The following is a 20,000-nucleotide window of genomic DNA, read 5'->3' as shown; positions in this document are numbered from 1 at the left end:
TGCATAGGCATAACAAGCCATAACATTGAATCCACTTTTCATGAAAAACATCTTTAGCAACCTCCTGTCATTGTCACCAACAAACCCATCTTATTTAGAATCATTTTCCGTCTAACAATCGTCAAAATTGCCTACTGCATATTTCATTTTTCCGTCAGTTGACTAATTTCCTATAATTAATTATTAGAAAAGTTGTAATATATGTTCATTTTGTAAATATGGAGACGATATAAAGGTACCTCCTTGATAAGTCCGGTGTCCCTAGCACTTTTAATGGACAAAATAATAGATGAGATGGCTAAATCTTCACAATATACTGTACTTACTGTACTGGCCCTTCTCATTAGATTGAAAGTTACATTCATGAGCGAGGTCTACTGTTCGCAGAACTACCAGTATTTTGATGTTGGGAAATCAGTACCTAATTTGAAATATTAGTCGATCTTGGAAAGTTATACGTGCCAAAAGGAAAAACTTCTCCCACACTAGTGTTTAAAGAGAAGATCAATGCAGAAAATATCAAAAAAATAATGAAATATCATATATTTTTAAATCTTATCAAGTTCTAGGAAAATCAAGCGATCCAATTACCCAAAAGTTATTGGAAGTTATGTGAAAAATTTGGTCAGTTTCTTGAACTTACCGAGATCTTGGAATTTAAATGCTCCCTCTCAACTAGTAATGTATTTCGTATTCCTCTTACCTGAAAAGATAATTAAATTTAGTATAAAACGTGAACTTAATGATACTGTGATAATCATAGTGATGCTGTAAGGGAATTATCGAAACTTGTAGAAAATCGTAGACTTTGAGACGCTTCATTTTTAACACCTCAGTTCAACCTAGCAGCCTGCAGCTCCTTATATTATATGACTAATTAAGCACAACGTGGCTAATACTTATTTTCGTATTTTTTCTTCTTCGAATACCATCAGCAGAGGTTTGAAAAGAGAAAACCATAAGCTTTTCTAGAGAGCTATGAGAATATCGATTTATGAAAATGTAATAAGTAGGATATTAGAAGCTACGAGATGCATATCAACAGGTGTAACACCAGATAGATGAACGAGGAGAACTTGAGCTGGAGGAGGTGCACTGTACAGCCCACGCGAACCGAGTGTTACGCTCATTAAAAGGCAGAGTTGGCTCGCCGAAAATGCTCGAGGGTGAAGTGATGGTCTTGCACGCTCTTACTTTCAAATTGTACAAACCGATATTCAATGAATTTGAATTTGAAATGGGCGTACTAGAACGGAAATTCACGATTTGCAATTCGTAGCTGAGGTGGCTAGATTGGCGCGTAAGGGGTTGTGGAAAGGTGACTTGGGAGGCAGACCGGTATGAGACCTGTTATCGGACGCTATTGACCTGTCAGCGACCGACAGAGAGGGTAATGTTGGCAACTCCAGGATCTCATTGATCGTTGATAGCAGTCGCTCTATTTGTTGAAGCACTCTAGATTGATGGCGAGGAGAGGAGAGGATGAAATGTACTCTTAAGCTATGTAAACTCGCTAGCTGATGACCCTCTTTCCAACACACTCTCCCCCCTATCAACGTCGACAACCACACCATCACAAACCGACCAACCACGTTGTTGATGCTGCTGCTGCTATCAGTCGCAGGCGGCCAAATGATGATAATAGCTTTTCCCTGTGAGCCGGCTCTTACTTTTCCATTACACAAAGAGTCCCCACCAAAATGCTTCAACCATTAAACTGGTTACAATTCACTTCCGTAAATAGACAAACTGATCAATTAGTCTAAATTTGTTCATTATAGAAAAAGATTTTAGAGTTTCCATTCATCTTATCAGTTTTATTCATATTCATATTATGTTATGTAATATTGATATAAATTAATGAGAATCATGATTCTGAAAACTTCACCCAGATTCTAGGTTATTTAAAATGTAGACTACTATTTCTATGTCCAGTTTCCTCAAGCTCGATCAAGACATTTGAATGATCAAGCCGGGTACGATTTACAACCGTGCACTGGAAATCATATTTCTATAGTTGCAGTGCTCTCATTGTGAAGCGTAACTGATTTGACCGTGCTCAAATCTTTTGACCGAGCTTGGTGAAACCGGACACAAGTCTTCGAACTTATGATCGCAGTATAGTATCGATCACATACGATTTGACTGAGAGAGAGCAATGATGACGTTTTAAACGCTTTTCAAAATCAACCAGAAATATTCAAATGAGCTATCAAGTATAAAGGGGACTTTGATTGTTGAAACACGATATCGTATTAATCATCTTTATTCCATTTCCAATCTCATTGGTTGCATGCTAATTGAAAGTATATTTTTCTTTTATAGTTCTTCAAGAGATGACAATTATTTGTTAAAACACCGCTGATTTTTGTATTTATATTTAAATATTGCAGTCCAACTTCATTCCGATTAATATTTCTTTATACTTATAAAATTAATTTTATGGTTAGCTATATTTTCATTTCTTGTTGAAAACTTGCATAAGCCAGAGCATTTTGTAATCCATATAAATAAATAAATCTAATCTCATTCACTGGAGAAAAGTTGTGGAGGTCAAAAATGGAACACAGGAAATTGGATAACTAATAAAACAGAAATTTGATGTGAACTCGTTTAATGATATTGAACCTGAATGCCTCACAAATAGCAGTGTATAATCCCTATTCCCCATTTAAATTGCTTGCCAATTGAGCTAAACTGTTACGATGGCTGCAATGTACCGCTTCAAGTATAATAATATGCTGTTAGTATAGAGGCTATCAGTGTATTGCTAGCAAGCGATGATCAGAACTGCTTTGATCTGCTCTGTCGTATTTGGCTCCTTATTATTGCTCGGGATGAACGTTATGTGAGCTACTGTGAGCTACTGAGTGTTTCATAGCCACAGTAATTGCAATATTGACCACATAAACACACGCACTGCACTGCATAGCTCGCAAAGGTCGGGTTCTTCATTTATTTCCCGTTTGCCATTCACATGTGCTTGCACAGCTCTCATTAACTCCAAATAGATCAATACAGTTCCTGCGCCGGTTATTCAGTAGTCAGTCGCTTAACCAAAAGGTACATTATTATTATTTTCAATGCCCATAGCCGGACTGATTCGATATTGGTGTGTGACAGAATCACGCTTCAAACAAAACAAGTAAATGTCCACCTTTTCCGCTTTTTTCAGTTGATCTTTTCATGATGAATTATTTGTGGTTGGTATTATGAAAAGATGAACAGATACCTTAATTTATTGAGATGGCTCCTTTGATAGGTTGTTCAGATTTTAGTGTGTGTTCATATTATTATCACCCCCATAAATGATTCTTAAAATATGGGCTCATGAATTAACGGTAACAAATGAACATTTGACATAGGCTAGTTTCGGGAAATTCTATGATCCTTTCTGCTATTTTTTATTTCCTCTCACAGGATATTTTCTGCACTTAGAACTTAGATCTCAATTTATTGGACTCAGATACTGAAATAACTTGCGAAAACTAATAATTCATCTACATTTTTATTCTTCCTAGTTCATAGTCTTGATGAACATAGAAGGGTGAGAAACCCGAGTTGAAAACATGAGATCGTTTCTGTTATGAAAAATTATGGTATCAATCTCATATCGTAGAGCTCTTACTTCTGCAGGAATCAAAAATAGATTCCTCTTTGATCTTAAAGTCCATGTCCATGGAGATATATCAATGAATAGAGAATGAGCCAGTAACTGGGTCTTGTTGATGGAATCAAAAAACTAATAACGATAACCATAAAACAAATTCTTATCCATTATCAAGAATTATTAATATTGAAAAAACGGTCTATCAAAGTTGAATAACTAGTAGAAAGTTGAAAACACCAGATCTCTTGATCAAAGACCTATCAAATTTCATAGAGAAGAATTTCACAGTATTATGAGGGTCAAGAGGAATTCGTGATATAATCTTGTCTTTGAGCTTCGCTTACCCCTTGGGATGCTTGATACTGAAAAGTAAATATTTATTGACAAGGTTTTGACCCAAATTACTCGTCCAACAAGAAAGCTGGTATACCCTTGATGCTAGGATGATATCAGTAGCTAGTAGCCATCAGCTATAATAATATGAAGAAAATATTGATTTAGTCGACGAGCTCACCTCTCTTTGTCCATTATTGGGAAATCCAATAATGCATTTGCCACAACCAGCATTAAATAAACTGAAGTTTTGAATACTTATTACGGTGTAATACTATACATTTTTAAGTAAAACAATGCATTACATCGATAATATTTTTATCATAACCGTTTTAGAGCCGTATTTGACTTACATGTGCCCAGCTGGCAGTAGTCGGTAGAGCAAATGAGATTTGAATATTTTTTATATTTTTGCGCCTGCTGAAATAAAAATACCTTATGGTTCTTATCAGCTCTTCAAGGAGCTTATATAAAATTCTGCTATCAATTGCTGCAAACTGCTGCCGCTTTATCAATCTGCAATCTCTACTGTTGCTCTGATTGACTCCACAATTATAGATGCTGAAGAGGTAGATAAATATAAGGGTTCTAAATTTTGCACAAGACAATATGGTACCGACACCAATCCAACTTGCTACCATCTGACAAAGGGGTCAGCAGTGTGAGATGATACCGGAGACAATATTTAGTCAGAATTCGTTATACTTTCTATGACTTGTAAAACTGCTTCGGCTTAATTCTATGACCCTGTGTTTCAGTCAATTCGACTTCAGTAATTATGTTGAACCGTTTAAATAAATCTTGAGAGATCAATATTTCTGAAGATTCAATGATCAATGCTGCATATCACTTATTTATCAAACACATTCGGTTAAGAATATTGTTGGTTGTTAATTTTATCAATTTGTCAATAATAATGGAAAATACTAGTAAAAGATTGGTCATGCATGAAGACAGGGTTATAAATGAGAGGTTCACCATTCAACAAATAAAATATATAATTATACATCAATTTATATCCAACGAGCAATAATAAAATATGGAATGATAAATACAAAAACAAAGTGAGAAAGTACGCAAGAAAAATATCACAGATGGCTCTTTCAAAATCTTATTATAACTAGTATCGATTGATAATTATTCTTGTAATTCCTATCAGCATATATTATATATATTTATGTGCTCAATCTGTCGACATGCTTTCGCTTGTCGAATAAAAAATTATAATTCCGTATTCCAACAATATCAAAAAATTAAATATTAATTCTCAGGGTTTGAGTTCGGCCATCAGTGGAATTTAGATAAAATAAATTATCTCAAGAACTTTGAGCTTCTGATAATTCTCCTAAAACAATACTGATATTAAAACATATCAAATGAGCACATGCAATAGATCAAATATTGATTGATACATGAATATTTAATTATCATCAATGTTCTTAATAAGACTTTCCCTTATTTATAATTACTTGTGCAAATAAGTCTAAATCAAGCTTGATTTTTAAATGTAACCTTCGACGAGCTAGCTTTATCAAATTTCTATAGATTCGTTGCACTAAGGGCCCTGTACAATATTTCACAACTCACGTGCGCCGATTCTTCACAAATTTGAAGATGTGGCCAGGATTTGCCTCATGTGTCCTGTGCCTTATTTCTGGCAGGCTGCTGTCGTCCTCTCCAATGGAAATAATTAATTTAATAGCTCTTGTCATAGAGCAACTTCACTGAGTTATATCGATTGTTCAATAGGAACATTTAAATTCAAACTTTGGCAAAATAGAATTAATATTATAATTATTATTATATTATTGGGTTCAGTCTAATGCTGTCATATTGGTTGGTCTCCCGGTCGATCTCTGGCAAGCAAGTGGGCTGGTGATCCTCCCTTATTCTTTCTCGATGATACTTTCTATTTCTAAATTTACATAAATTTGCAAAGCTGCCGCTTTTGGTGGATTTCAACGAATCTCCAATGACATAATTCGACTCTGTCAAATAGTTTGCAATACAGAGACATAGTAATTAATAATATATGAACGTATTCGCACTTGAATTTGATCCCATGCTAGTTACAATTACACATGCAATTTACAATAATTGTATATTTTTATAATTTTAAAAAAGACCACGTGGTGACTTTTTGAAAAATATATATTTTTAGCGCCTACTAAATACTAGATTCTGATTGGTACATCACCAGTTTTTGTACAAAATGTGCTATTGTATTAATGCGCCTAATAGAACTAGATCCCATATCCTTTTCATTTTTATCATATTATTCCATGAATTTGTCTGCTCGTATATACACAATAAATATCTATATATGTTTTTAAACGTTTATGTCTTTCATTTAGCATGCTAGAATCTACAAAGCCCCTTTTGTCATCGCTTTACTGAGTACTGTTTATTTGCAATTATTTTGCTAGAAAGTATCTGACTGAATCTCAGATGTACAGCTTGACCGCTGTTGATGTTGCCGACAAGCTCTATTTCCAAAGAACCTAACCTCAATACAATATTATTAATTTTATAAATAATTAAAAAATAAACTCCATTTTGTATTGTTACAATATAATTATCGTTATTATCTTATCTCTATTGTCGACTGATAATACAATCGATGATAAAAGTTTCTGGTTTCTTTCTATGAGACCTAATAATTCATTTCAACAAATGAATTTTATCCCACACAGCACAAAAAGTTTAAAAAACGTTTAATAAATGTTTAAAATGTATAAATCCGATAAACTTTATGAAAACAACGTTTAATAAACGTTAGAAAAGTTTACTAAAATAAACGTTTACTCTATAAACGTTTAATAAACGTCTGGAATGTATAATACTGATAAACGTTATGAAAACAACGTTTGATAAACGTTAGAAATGTTTACTAAAAGAAACATTAGAAAGGTTGGTACAGTATGGAATTTTTACAGTAGGCCTACCTACCCAGTCAACACACTAAGTGAAAATCAAACATTTTTTTCAGAAGGTGTCTCCTCCCCCCCTAACCTTTGTAACTTAATCCCTAAAAATGTCTCAATTTAGGCTTTCTAACCAACAATTCTCAAGTGGAATTGAATTTCAACCCCTTTCTATCTTCTTCAAAAATCGTCTCCAACACACCGTTATCGAGATAAAAATAATGTTTTGCACCAATTAAGTCTGAAATTTTTGTAAGTTTTCCAAAAAAGTTCACTTCAGGCTTTTTGTTGATCAATTCGGGTTCAGAATTGCAATTCAAACACTTTTTGTCTTTTTCGAAAATCGTCTACAACGCACTGTTTACGATATAATTGATCTTTTGCGCTAAATCCAGAAGGACTTAGAATAAATTTTCCAAATGTTTAAGTTTCCCAAAAAAGTAAAAAAATGTATTTCTGATCAATAATTCGGATGCAGAATTGAATTTCAAACACTTTTTGTCTCTTGCGAAAATCGTCTACAACGCACTGTTGATTATATAATAGACCTTTTGCGCTAATTTTAATACAGATAGGGACTTAGAAATAAATTTGACTGATTTTCAAGTTTCCCAAAAATGTTCGAAAAAGCAGTCTTTTATGACTAATTCGGCTGTAGAAGTGAATTTCCAGCACTTTTTTGGTATGCAAAAATCCCGTCAAACGTGCCGTTGACGGGCTACTGACGTTTAAAATTTTAAATAATTTGTAATTATTGATAAAAAATTTTGAAAAAAATCAAAAAACATTTCTGTTTATATTATCAACATTGTCCTAGAATCTCAAATAATTCTAACCAAAATTGAATAAGTTATATCATTTTTTCATATTGGATTCCAGTTTATGCTTGAAAGAATGCCATTTATAAAATAACACACCAAGACTTTGAAATCATTTTCAAGTTTTCAATTCGAAATATGATAACCACTTTTATTATATTGATTCCAACAATATTTCAAGTGTCAATCACAAGCCACTTATGTGGCTTCACTTAATTATGCTTAATATTATGTCAATTATCCTAAAAACACGGAATCTATGAATTCTCCAATATTCAAATATCGCGCAAAATTGTATTCAAGCATGCGCAATGAAACTGCTCAACTCAAAGAAAATACCAAGTTACCAACGACCAACGGTAAGGTAACCTCGCATTTTTAAAGCTGTGAGTGGAATCGTGGATGTGATGTGATCGTCTATTTTTGTTATCTGTATCCGTTGAATGATTGAAAGGTAAGTTAAACATTTACAAATTATTTATTATATTATGTATTCATGTGTATGATACATTAAATTCACATTGTTACCCTTTATAGTTTTCTGTGATTGTGTTAGGCAAGCATAAAATTAACCTATGCTGAAAACGTTACCTTGTGGTATAGTCTCTATTATTTATTTAAAAAGTTGAAAAAATAAGTCGTATTATATTACCATCTTTCATAATATATCATCTTATTTAATATATTGAAAACATGAAGAACCTAATATTATAACCTATAAACTTGAGTGTTGATAGGAAATGACAATGGGTAATACCAATACGGCAAGGCAGAACATCCAAAAGGATCTCTCTGCCAATGAAAGCCATCTATGAATAAATAAATAAATTTAATAGGCCTATATTTCATTCTCAAAAATAGACTATGCTTTAATTAGTAGTCATCATCTACAAACTTTCAAGCTAAACTTTACTAAACCAGCCTAACTTGGGCTAAGTTACCGTACCAAGAACCTGCCTAGTTGGTTGTTGGTTGTTTTCAAAGTGGGCACATATGTTACTGTATTCTTATTCAATTTCTGACAAGAAAATTCTAAAATTATAATGCAGTACACACTTTTATTGCTAATTAGAAAAGAATAACTAAAATCCATCTTGAGTTACTCACATCAATGAGTTTAGTACCCGTACCTAATTCAAAGATCTGTGAATTCTTGATTTATAGACTAGGTTAGGTAGGCAGTTCAAAATGATACTCTAAAAACAGAAATTTATTTTAAACTAAAAAAAAGGTTTGAACTTTAGTTTAAACTTATACTGTGTAAACGGGCCTTCGTAATAGGCTATATCAGTGTTATTCTATGTTATTTGAAATTGATTTATTTTTCTTCACTAGAATCTTCAATGAGTTGACTTGTTCCCACAATCTTCCCCAACTTTTCTACACAGATCAAGTTCTTAGCATGAGTAGGTATATTTATTATACAGAGTGAGTCATATGTATGGGAGCCCTTCAATAAGTTGGAGAATGTTGTAGTTTTAGATATAAAAAGGGTGTTTACTGGAACCGCATGGTTTTAAAAAAGCCACAAATTTTAAATTTTGATCAAAAACTTTATTTTTTACACAATGTGTTCTACAAACTTTGAGAAAATTACAAGTTTCATGTTTGTAGAACACATTGTGTGAAAAAATAAAGTTTTTGTTCAAAATTTGAAAATTTGTGGCTTTTTAAAACCATGCGGTTCCCAGTGAACACCCTTTTTTGTAAATTTCAGGATTTGCAATGTTATTCTACCTTTTGACATATTTATAACTGAATCCCAACCCCTCGTAAGGGGATGACTTAGGGATTGTATCTCGAATATTTTAAATGTAAACACCCATTGTGTGATACATCATTTTAAAGACCTCTTTAAAACAAGAAAGATGACATCAATAAAAATGCTCTATGATACTTTCATACAAAATGAATAGAGTATAGAGTATAACTACTAAATGAGTACTACTAAATGATACTAATTGAGTATAGAGTATCCTGAAAGTTACAGTAATATCCACAATAGTCTCAAAGTTATTGAATGGTTCCCAATACATATGACTCAAACTGTATATATATTCATATATAATATCCCATCTCAAACTCATCTTAATCACATCTCTACTAACTTCAATCCCACTAAATTTTTCTTCTGGAAAAATATATATAAATTACATGGCAGTTTTCAATTTAAATATTATTGTTTTTCACAGTGGGTTATAAATTTTTGTTTTCAGGTGCAGTGTGGAACATCAAGTCTACTTCCAGTGCCCCAAATGAAGAAATCCATATAATAATCCAAAATTGGTTTTGATTCTCCAAAGACCATGATGGAGGTCGAGAAAAACGGAGAAATGATCCAGCAACCAATCACATGTAACTAGGCCAAGTGCCAATAAGTAATTTTTAGAGAATCTCAAACATCCATAATCTTTTTTGTAATAATTTTACAATATACAAACTTTTCATGCATTTAATATTCACTTTCTTTATTTCACACTACAGAGAGACTGTATAATAACACTGTGGCCATTTGTTCTCTCAGCATTTTGATTGCTGGCTAGCTTTTTCAAATCCACCAAACTTTTACCATAATTTAGCCTTCTCAAACAAATGGCCAAATTGTGATTATAGTCTCTTTATTCTATACTAAATAAGCCTCTCTGTCACATTTAGTTCATGTTCTATACAGCTAGTGCTTCTACTAAAACAAAACCAATTTTTACTTTCCTTGCCCTATTACCATAGGTAAGGGAAGTATTGCTATCCAAAAAAAATTAAGGTACCCCAATTTATGAATTTCTCTATACGTTTCAAGGTTCCCTGAGTCCAAAAAAGTGGTTTTGGGTATTGGTATGTGTGTATGAGTGTCTGTGTACACGATATCTCATCTCCCAATTAACGGAATGACTTGAAATTTGGAACTTAAGGTCTTTACAATATAAGGATCCGACACAAACTATTTCTATCAAATTTAATTCAAGATGACGACTAAAATGGCAAAAATGTTGTCAAAAACAGGGTTTTCGCGATTTTCTCGTGAACGTCTCTAACGATTCTGATTAAACTTATACCTAAAATAGACATTGTTAAGCTCTATCAACAGCCACAAGTCCCATATCTTTGAAAATTTCAGGAGTTCCGCCTCATCTATGCAAAGTTTGATTTCAGATTCTCAATTATCAGGCTTCAGATACAATTATTTAAACAAAAATTTTCAAGTGGAAAAGATTGAGCATAAAAATCTACAATTAATGTTCAGTAACATTTTCTCATAACATTGAAAATAAGCTCGAAATTCGAAAAAATTGATTATTCACTTGCAAACTGTTGGCAACTGTTGATTCTATATTTATCATTCACTATGAAGAGATAGCAGACATCATGTGTCTCCAGCGTTATTGTCCTGTCACCAGCTGGCTCAGATCTTTGAATAGTAGACTTGAGATGCGCGTGAACACTACCGTCTGGCTATCATTTTTCATAACGGCAAGGAAAGTTGTGTGAGTGCGCCACACCAGATTTTTTGAAATGTCAATACAAATCTATCTATTTATTTATGTATCTATTGCAATTTTTATTGGTATTCCAATTACAGTCAACATTTTTGTTTGAATGTATACATAACTTTTGTATATTCAGTTTTTAAAATTAAAAAGTGGTTGGATGTAGTGTGATAAGCAGTTTATAAAAGTGTTTTACTGTAACATGGTAATGAAAAAATATTTATTTCGTATTTCATCATTCAATATAATATATAATAGTTTTATGTTCTGTTTCTTACAGACATAGAATATTTTTGAGATTTTAGCTATACAATGGCAGAGTATATTAAATTACCATGGTAATGTGGTTGTAACCATCTCAGTTTTTTAAACAACTTTCATCATAATAACTTTTGTGGATCAAAATTGAAGTAATATGGTTTTTATTGTGTTTTTATTTCACCTTACCAATGTACCGCATTGCACGGTAATATTTCTGTTACATGAAATCATATGTAAATAAATGGAAATATGATTTCGTATTTTCATCTCTTTCCAAATGATTTTAGAAATATTATCATGTAATTAATAAGGTACCGGTTAAAAAGTATGGCTAATTCAACGTCTGTTGATAGTTGAAAATAATGGTTACCACGATGTTTTTTCAACTATTATTCAACGTTGAAAATAATGTGGAAACGACGGACATTTTTTCGTGTTTTCAACGTTAAGGTATTACGTGTTTCTAACTTTATTTCAACGTTTCTGTGCTACCTGGGAAAGAATCGAATGCTTAACTAATGGTTGATTATAATGTTCATCAAAACGTTTATTGAAATGTTGACTGTAATGTTTATCAAAACGTTGATATAATGTTTATCAAAACGTTGATATAATGTTTATCAAAACGTTGATATAATGTTTATCAAAACGTTGATATAATGTTTATCAAAACGTTGATATAATGTTTATCAAAACGTTGATATAACGTTTATTGAAAGTTGACTATAATGTTTATCAAAACGTTGATATAACGTTTATCGAAATGTTGAATACAACGTTTAAATAAATGTTTATTAAACGTAAAGGTCAGTACCAAACTAAAGGTTGAATAAACGTTTAGAAAACGTTATGGCCAACAACATACAACGTTGTCTAAACGTTTCAAATGTTTAAGAGATAACGTTTATTAAACGTTTTATAAACATCAGTGTGCTGTGTGGGATGTTACAAAAGTGTTCAGTTTGTGAAATTTTAGTTGCATTTTATGACACTAGTGGCAGGCAGCTTATGGCCTCTGAATTTCTCGCGGCAATTCTATGACTGGAAACGTGGGAAAATCCAATTAAAAAATATAAATATAAAATCCAGTCAAAATCATTTAGTACGTCCAGTTTTTGTTTTATAACTTTTAAACGGCCATTTGAGCTGAAATGAGATGAAAAACGCTTTTGAGAAGATAAAATTCTTTGAAGAGATAAGAGGTTATTATAAATCAAATTCGAAGAGGAACTTCAATATGAAAAAGTAATCGAAATATATATGAAAAAGTAATCGAAATATAGTTCAGTGCTGTCCATGAGAGACAAATAATAATAGATGGTTGAATTAGTAGATGGGGAGGATAAATCTACAGAAGCAGAAACTGATCTCATGTACAACTTATATCATGATAAGCTATCTATCCATCATCTTGATCATGTACTTGTCCGATTCATAATAAATTTGATATGAGGCACACTGTGCTAAAAGACAGGCACACTGTGTTGAAAAAATCAGGCACACTGTGTTAAAAAACAGGCACATTGTGTTAAATGAGGCACACTCACATAAATGACACACTGTTTGTCTTTCTTATCATCTTCTGGTGATAATTTCATTATCATATTTATTTAAGGTTTAATATATATTTATTACAGGTTTGAAATGGTGATAATAATATGATAATTCTATTATTATATCATAATGCCAATATGTATAATGAAATTTAGCAGCGTGAAGTGAATCAGCTTGATAACATTGTTAGATACATCGACAACATACTAAGAAGTGCAATATGGAGTAGAGTTCATGAAGAATTTCATCCATAGTGGACTTTAGAGTTCCACCAATTGCTTAGTAATGAGGCTACTTTGGAGTGACAGAGAGGTGGGAGTTATTGCTTGTGATTCAGTCAACCGGTCAATCAACCAATACATTCTCAAAATAATATAATAATCATCATCATCATTGATTAAGATTCATATTCGTCTTTCAACTGACCTCAACCTGGGTAAGTGGATAACATTATACCTTCATTGTTAGGCACTACAAAGTTACTAAATTAGTAGATAAGATAATACTACATCAGTAGATTCATATACATAGTATAATGTGAAATTTTCAGCATCATTATTATCATAGAAACTTTATACTTGTTTGATTTTTTCAAGTGAGTTTGTGTTTGGAAAAGAGAATTCTTAATTCCAAACCTTACAAAATAAAAACTCAGGGAGTGAAAGTGTAAATTTTCAATGATAGAACTTGAAGAGCCCAATATTATAACCTATAGACCTGAGTGTAAATGGGAAATGACATTGGGTAATACGGCGAGTCAGAACATCCAAAAGGATCTTTTTGCCGATGGCAAATGCATTGGCTAAGCATTAGTGGCATTATTGCAAAGCGAGGTTGATAAATTTTTGAGATGTCCTCCCACTGGAAACTTGCAACCTGGAATATCAATAATTACTAAGAAGTGAACCGGTGATGACAGTAGTCTCATATGACTTTTCTTTATGATATTCATATTTCATGGCATATAATGCTATCTTTGAGATAATATAGATATAGACATTGAGTGGCAGACGGCTCACCTATAACATAGGAGTATCCGTCCAAGGTGAGCACACACTTGCGGGTGGAAGAGTGGCCGGAAGGGCCGCTGGTGGAGCGACTGCGACGAGCCGTGCCGCGACCAGGGTCGCTGTGGCACTTGTGCACCGCCTCTTTCTCCTTCTTCGCCTGACTCAGCTGCTGAGATTGATCTCCCGCTTCCATAATCGCGTTCAACCCCCGTCGCCCATCTTAGTGACACTTCTTGTCAGCCTGGCCGCCAATAAACAACAACAGCACACCGCCTGTCGCCTCACTTTGCTGCCTTATCCGCCGAATCGATCGTCGAATTTCAGATTGAGAGCTACTCACAAAGTGAAGCCATGATCCTCCTTACACCGCTAATGGACAATCTGCGTGGACAAACTACAATCTGGAAACACCAATTATCGACACACCAACTGTCAAGCCCAACACGAACCGACAAACGCACACACACTAACTTATCGCACATTTTTTTACGTAACGCATTATGTCATTGTTCAACTGCAGCCAAACTTCTGATAGCCGAGCATTAATTTCGAAGCTAATAATTGACAATCCCACGGAAACGATAGTCTACAACTGAACGCTTCACATCAATGTCTGTCAGATAACAACGCCATTTACTGAGTTGATAAGATTGGTGATATTGCAATAGCTCACAGATATCACAGTTTACAGTTGTTGCGGTTTGTTACAATCAGTTCTCCCTAATGTAGTCTTAATGTAAGTTCAATTCACACAATACATTGTTTATAATCCCATCTTATTCTAGAGACTAAACTGTTCAAAATATGTTGTGCTATGAGATAGTTCTTGCTCAACTACCACTCACATCAATTCAAAAAATTATACCTAATGCAATGATTTTAAAATCTTCAAGTAGTAATGACGTGTAATTTTATGATACGTTCAACTTGACACAGGAATCACTTTTTGAAATTGTGTTTCAATGTTATTCTTTACATTCAAAATTATTTAGTCGTTCAAGCTGATAACACGTCTTATCTCCGTACTACACAGTTAAACTTTAAATCCATTTTTTATTAAAGTTCTTGTTCCTAGGATTATAATAATTTATAAAGATTAATCTCTTATCATAAGAGTTCGGTTGGAATGAGTTTTCAACCAGTTCAAAGTATACTACGTGTTCAGTGATTACTCGCGTTATCAAAACACTACCACTGATGATTTTATCACATTATTCGGCGTTCGATTGACTCGGCTTTATTGAGTATTCAAGACGTGGAAGTTGTCCGTTGGCGCTTGAAATCTGTGATATGATTTCACCCAATTTTGACTGTAGTGTGGGAGCGCGAGACGCGAAAGTGGAAAATTGACGGTGCAGTCGGCACGGATCCGCGGTAAAGACTGAAGGGCAGAGCAGAGAACTGTAGCGTCACACCCGCCGCAAGGGTTGGATGGAGGGGGAACACCACCCCACTAACCCCTCACACCCATCAACTTACGATGCGCCGATGAAGCTTCGTTTTGGGCCCACCTGTGTTTTGTCTTGTTTCTTCATAGCTTCTACTCTATTTCTCTATCTCTATCGTACCCGTTCACTAAAATTTATCATAAGACACGACGAACTCTTCGATGACTGAGGCATCATCATCATTTCGTCATGTTTACTAACTTAATCCAGCCACTACTACCTCCTGACTCACCTCTTCACTCTACATCCGCTCTCCTCCATCCACTTATCTTCCGTTTTCATGAAATTAGCAATAGTTCAATTCCCCTGAGCCAGTGTTTTAGTAAAGCACTCGGGATATTTTCTAATGAGGTTCCTGAACGAATCATCGTCAAAAGAGTTGAAAAGCTAACAAGTTTGAGAAAAGTTTGAATGGAAAATTGGAAAAAAGTTATAAAATGAGTCAAACAACCCACACATGGGTGATTCTTTGATCGTTGATTATTCTTTCAGTACGAAAATGTCTTGTTCGAGAAGGAATTCCCTCACCTATAATTTAGAGGGAAATTAAGGTGTTCTTAGCTGTAATATTCAATTATTTTTGGCTCCTGATCTTCTGAGTGCTTTAAAGCTTTATTGTTGATGAAATTCCATGATTATGATATATATTCCTAGGTATATAAAAATGAACTATTTTGTAGTAATTATAGAGTTACTCGAGTTAAAATATTTCCTGTCTAATTTCTGAAAAGTAAGTTCTACATTCATACTTTTGCATAGTGTTTTCTATTTCAATAAACTACCATTTGATAAACTTGCTATTAAAGTGAACTAGTTATAGTCTGATCATGCTTGTTGATAGTTATTTTGGAGCAATGCATGAGCTAGAATACGATTTGAAAACAAAATGTTGGTAAATGGATAAATATAGGTGATATTGATCGTTCAGTTGCAGTCACAACAGCATTCACGCAGCCCACATGCTTCCTATAGCTATAATAAACCCAGCAAAGCTATAAATCAAGTCATCAAACGAGTAGGATACAAAAGCATGTAAGCTGATACTATGCCTGACAAAACGAATTATACGCTAAGGAAAACTTGTATGTGAACGTATCAAGGTGTTAATTCATGAATTATGGATCAGAAATTGGGCAACTATCTTGTACCAGTATGAATGAAGGCAAAGATTGCAGGTTATAAGTCGGAGAATATAGCCTGTATTTACATAGGCCTATAGCAACATTGATTCTCTATGACCGAAGTAGGACGATTACTGATTGTGGAATTTCAAATCATTGATCATCTAAAAATTCCACTCTCAAACCAATAAGATTTTTATGTAATTCATATTTTTTTCCAAGTATCCACTTCAACAAGATTTTTCAATTTGACAAGTCATGGAAGTAGAGATGATATTGTGTGGTAAACACACAGTAGTTCAAACGGTAGTATAGTATCTTATCTTAGTTAACTCATCGATAGTAAAAAATATATTTCGCTGATGGGTGCAATTGCAATAATATGGGAGAACGTTGGTCTCGTCGTATATTAAATATTTGGTAAGAATGTGGTAAATTATTGATATTATAAGGTGAAGCACTATAATCTAAGAAATTTATTCTCTATTTTATAGAAGATTAATCTCATAGATGTGTGTGTGTGTGTGTGTGTGTGGTGTGTGTGGTGTGTGTGTGTGTGTGGTGTGTGTGTGGTGTGTGTGTGTGTGTGTATGTGTGTATGTGTGTGTGTGTGTGTGTGTGTGGTGTGTGTGTGTGTGTGTGTATGTGTGTATGTGTGTGTGTGTGTGTGTGTGTGCGTCTGTGTACACGATATCTCATCTCCCAATTAACGGAATGACTTGAAATTCGGAACGTAAGGTCCTTACAATATAAGGATCCGACACGAACAATTTCAATCAAATGTGATTCAAGATGGCGGCTAAAATGGCGAAAATGTTGTCAAAAACAGGTGTTTTCGCCATTTTCTCGAAAACGGCTCCAACGATTTTGATTAAAGTTATATCTGGAATAGTCATCGATAAGCTCTATCAACTGCCCCAACTCCCATATCTGTAAAAATTTCAGGAGCTCCGCCCCATCTATGCAAAGTTTGATTTTAGATTCTCAATTATTAGACTTCAGATACAATTTAAACAAAACTTTCGAGTGGAAAAGATTGAGCATGAGAATCTCTACAATTAATGTTCAGTAACATTTATACCTAAAATTAAAAATAAGCTCGAAATTCGAGAAAATGTGATCATTCAATTGCAAACTATTGGCAACACTGTTGATTCTATTAAATGATTCACTATGAAGAGATAGCAGACCTCGTGTGTCTCCAGCGTTATTTCCCTGTCACCAGCTGGCTCAAATCTTTGAATAGTAGACTTGAGATGCGCGGGAACACTAGCGTCAGGTGATAAATTTTCATAACGGCAAGGAAAGTTGTGTGAGTGCGCAACACCAGATTTTTTATTCAATGGCAGCACCTTGATTTGAAGTTGTACAGATGTTTCCACTAAAGTTAATTGCTGGATTTAAACCGCTTGTTTACTGTAGAAAGTAGATTCTATAACTTTTATGTTGTGGCTTTTGGGACTGTCGATGAAATAATAAACAAGCGGGAGAGGAACCAAGGTAAAAAGTTGGGAACATAGGCTGCTGGTTGATTAACTGGAAAAAATCTACGGATGAATTATTCAACTGAATTCTCTTGAAGCTGTTATCGATCCGGTTTTTCTGTAATATTTCAAATCAATCAGATCTTAATCAGATCCGACTTTATCTTATAGTTGAATCCATCAAACAGATTTACTCTCCAATGAGATAAGCTTGGTATCAAAAAGAAAATATCTCTGTGAGTTTATTGACCGAGCAAAGTAAAGTCCAAGATTCAAGTCGACAATTCTCTTAATGTTGAAATGTTAAAATGTTAAAATGTTGAAATGTTTTAAATGTTCAAATGTTGAATGTTTGAATGTTTGAATGTTAAATGTTTAAATGTTTAAATGTTTAAATGTTTAAACGTTTAAATGTTTAAATGTTTAAATGTTTAAATGTTTAAATGTTTAAACATTTAAACGTTTAAACGTTTAAATGTTTAAATGTTTGAATGTTTAAATGTTTAAATGTTTAAATGTTTAAATGTTTAAATGTTTAAATGTTTAAATGTTTAAATGTTTAAATGTTAATGTTTAAATGTTTAAATGTTTAAATGTTTAATGTTTAAATGTTTAAATGTTTAAATGTTTAAATGTTTAAATGTTAAATGTTTAAATGTTTAAATGTTTAAATTTTAAATGTTTAATGTTTAAATGTTTAAATGTTTAAATGTTTAAATGTTTAATGTTTAATGTTTAAATGTTTAAATGTTTAAATGTTAAATGTTTAATGTTTAAATGTTTAATGTTTAAATGTTTAAAGTTTAAATGTTTAAATGTTTAAATGTTTAAATGTTTAAATGTTTAAATGTTTAAATGTTTAATGTTTAAATGTTTAAATGTTTAAATGTTTAAATGTTTAAATGTTTAAAGTTTAATGTTTAAATGTTTAAATGTTAAATGTTTAAATGTTTAAATGTTTAAATGTTTAATGTTTAATGTTTAAATGTTTAAATGTTCAAATGTTTAAATGTTTAAATGTTTAAATGTTTAAATGTTTAAATGTTTAAATGTTTAAATGTTTAAATGTTTAAATGTTTAAATGTTCAAATGTTTAAATGTTTAATGTTTAAATGTTTAAATGTTTGAATTTTTAAATGTTCAAATGTTTTAATGTTTAAATGTTTAAATGTTTAATTGTTTAAATGTTTTAATGTTCATATGTTCAAATGTTCAAATGTTCAAATGTTAATATGTTGCACATTTACGGCGAAACGCTGTAATAGATTTTCATGAAATTTAACAGGTATGTTCTTTTTAAATTGTGCGTCGACGTATATACAAGGTTTTCGGAAATTTTGCATTTCAAGGATAATATAAAAGGAAAAAGAAGCCTACTTCATTTAATTATGTCAATAATAGAGTGAAAATCACATTATAGAATTATTTATCATGAATCATCTGTCCAGAAGATCAAAAAACGCATGCCATGATGCATGCAATTCAATATCTCAATGTAACTTGGTAGAAAATCAGCAGCTGTGTAGACTATAAATTGCATGCCTCAATGAATGTTTTTTTTTCCCCATGCACTATTAAATTGGATGCAAAGGACTTAAAACAGCATGTCTGGGCGCCTAGATGTCTCCAGGTTTTCTCACGCTAAATTCCGGAAAGCATTAGACTATATATGATAATAAATCTTGTGTAAGCATGATATGATCAAATAAATAGTTGGTGTGTCAGTGTGGATGTGCATATGGTTTGGGACGTCGTTCAGTTATAAATGTTATTAATTCTATTGAAAAAATTTTTGTTCATTATTTGTTATATATTCTTTAATTTTTATAAGTTTTGGAATTTTGAATTCTCTATTCTTTCATAAGTCTTGAAATCTTTGTAATTTTAATTTCTTAATTAGGTGGTATTTTTACTTTACTTTCCTGGCCCTATTAAGGAAGTATTGTATGTGT

General features: G+C 32.8%; 1 protein-coding gene and 1 long non-coding RNA gene across 2 annotated transcripts in view; one reads left to right on the top strand and one right to left on the bottom strand.

Moving 5' to 3' along the window:
• The window catches only part of LOC111050664 (calcium/calmodulin-dependent 3',5'-cyclic nucleotide phosphodiesterase 1), a 753,503-nt gene that overhangs the window by 364,495 nt on the left and 369,008 nt on the right, over positions 1-20,000 (bottom strand). The window lies entirely within an intron of this gene.
• On the top strand, positions 8,039-10,136 carry LOC120350461. The gene is made up of 2 exons (XR_005570791.1): positions 8,039-8,139; positions 9,902-10,136. It is a non-coding gene; the product is annotated as an uncharacterized LOC120350461 (long non-coding RNA).

Source organism: Nilaparvata lugens, chromosome 3 (genome assembly GCF_014356525.2).
Source record: "Nilaparvata lugens isolate BPH chromosome 3, ASM1435652v1, whole genome shotgun sequence".
NCBI classification, from domain to species: domain Eukaryota; kingdom Metazoa; phylum Arthropoda; class Insecta; order Hemiptera; family Delphacidae; genus Nilaparvata; species Nilaparvata lugens.
This window is presented reverse-complemented; position numbering and strand designations above follow the sequence as displayed.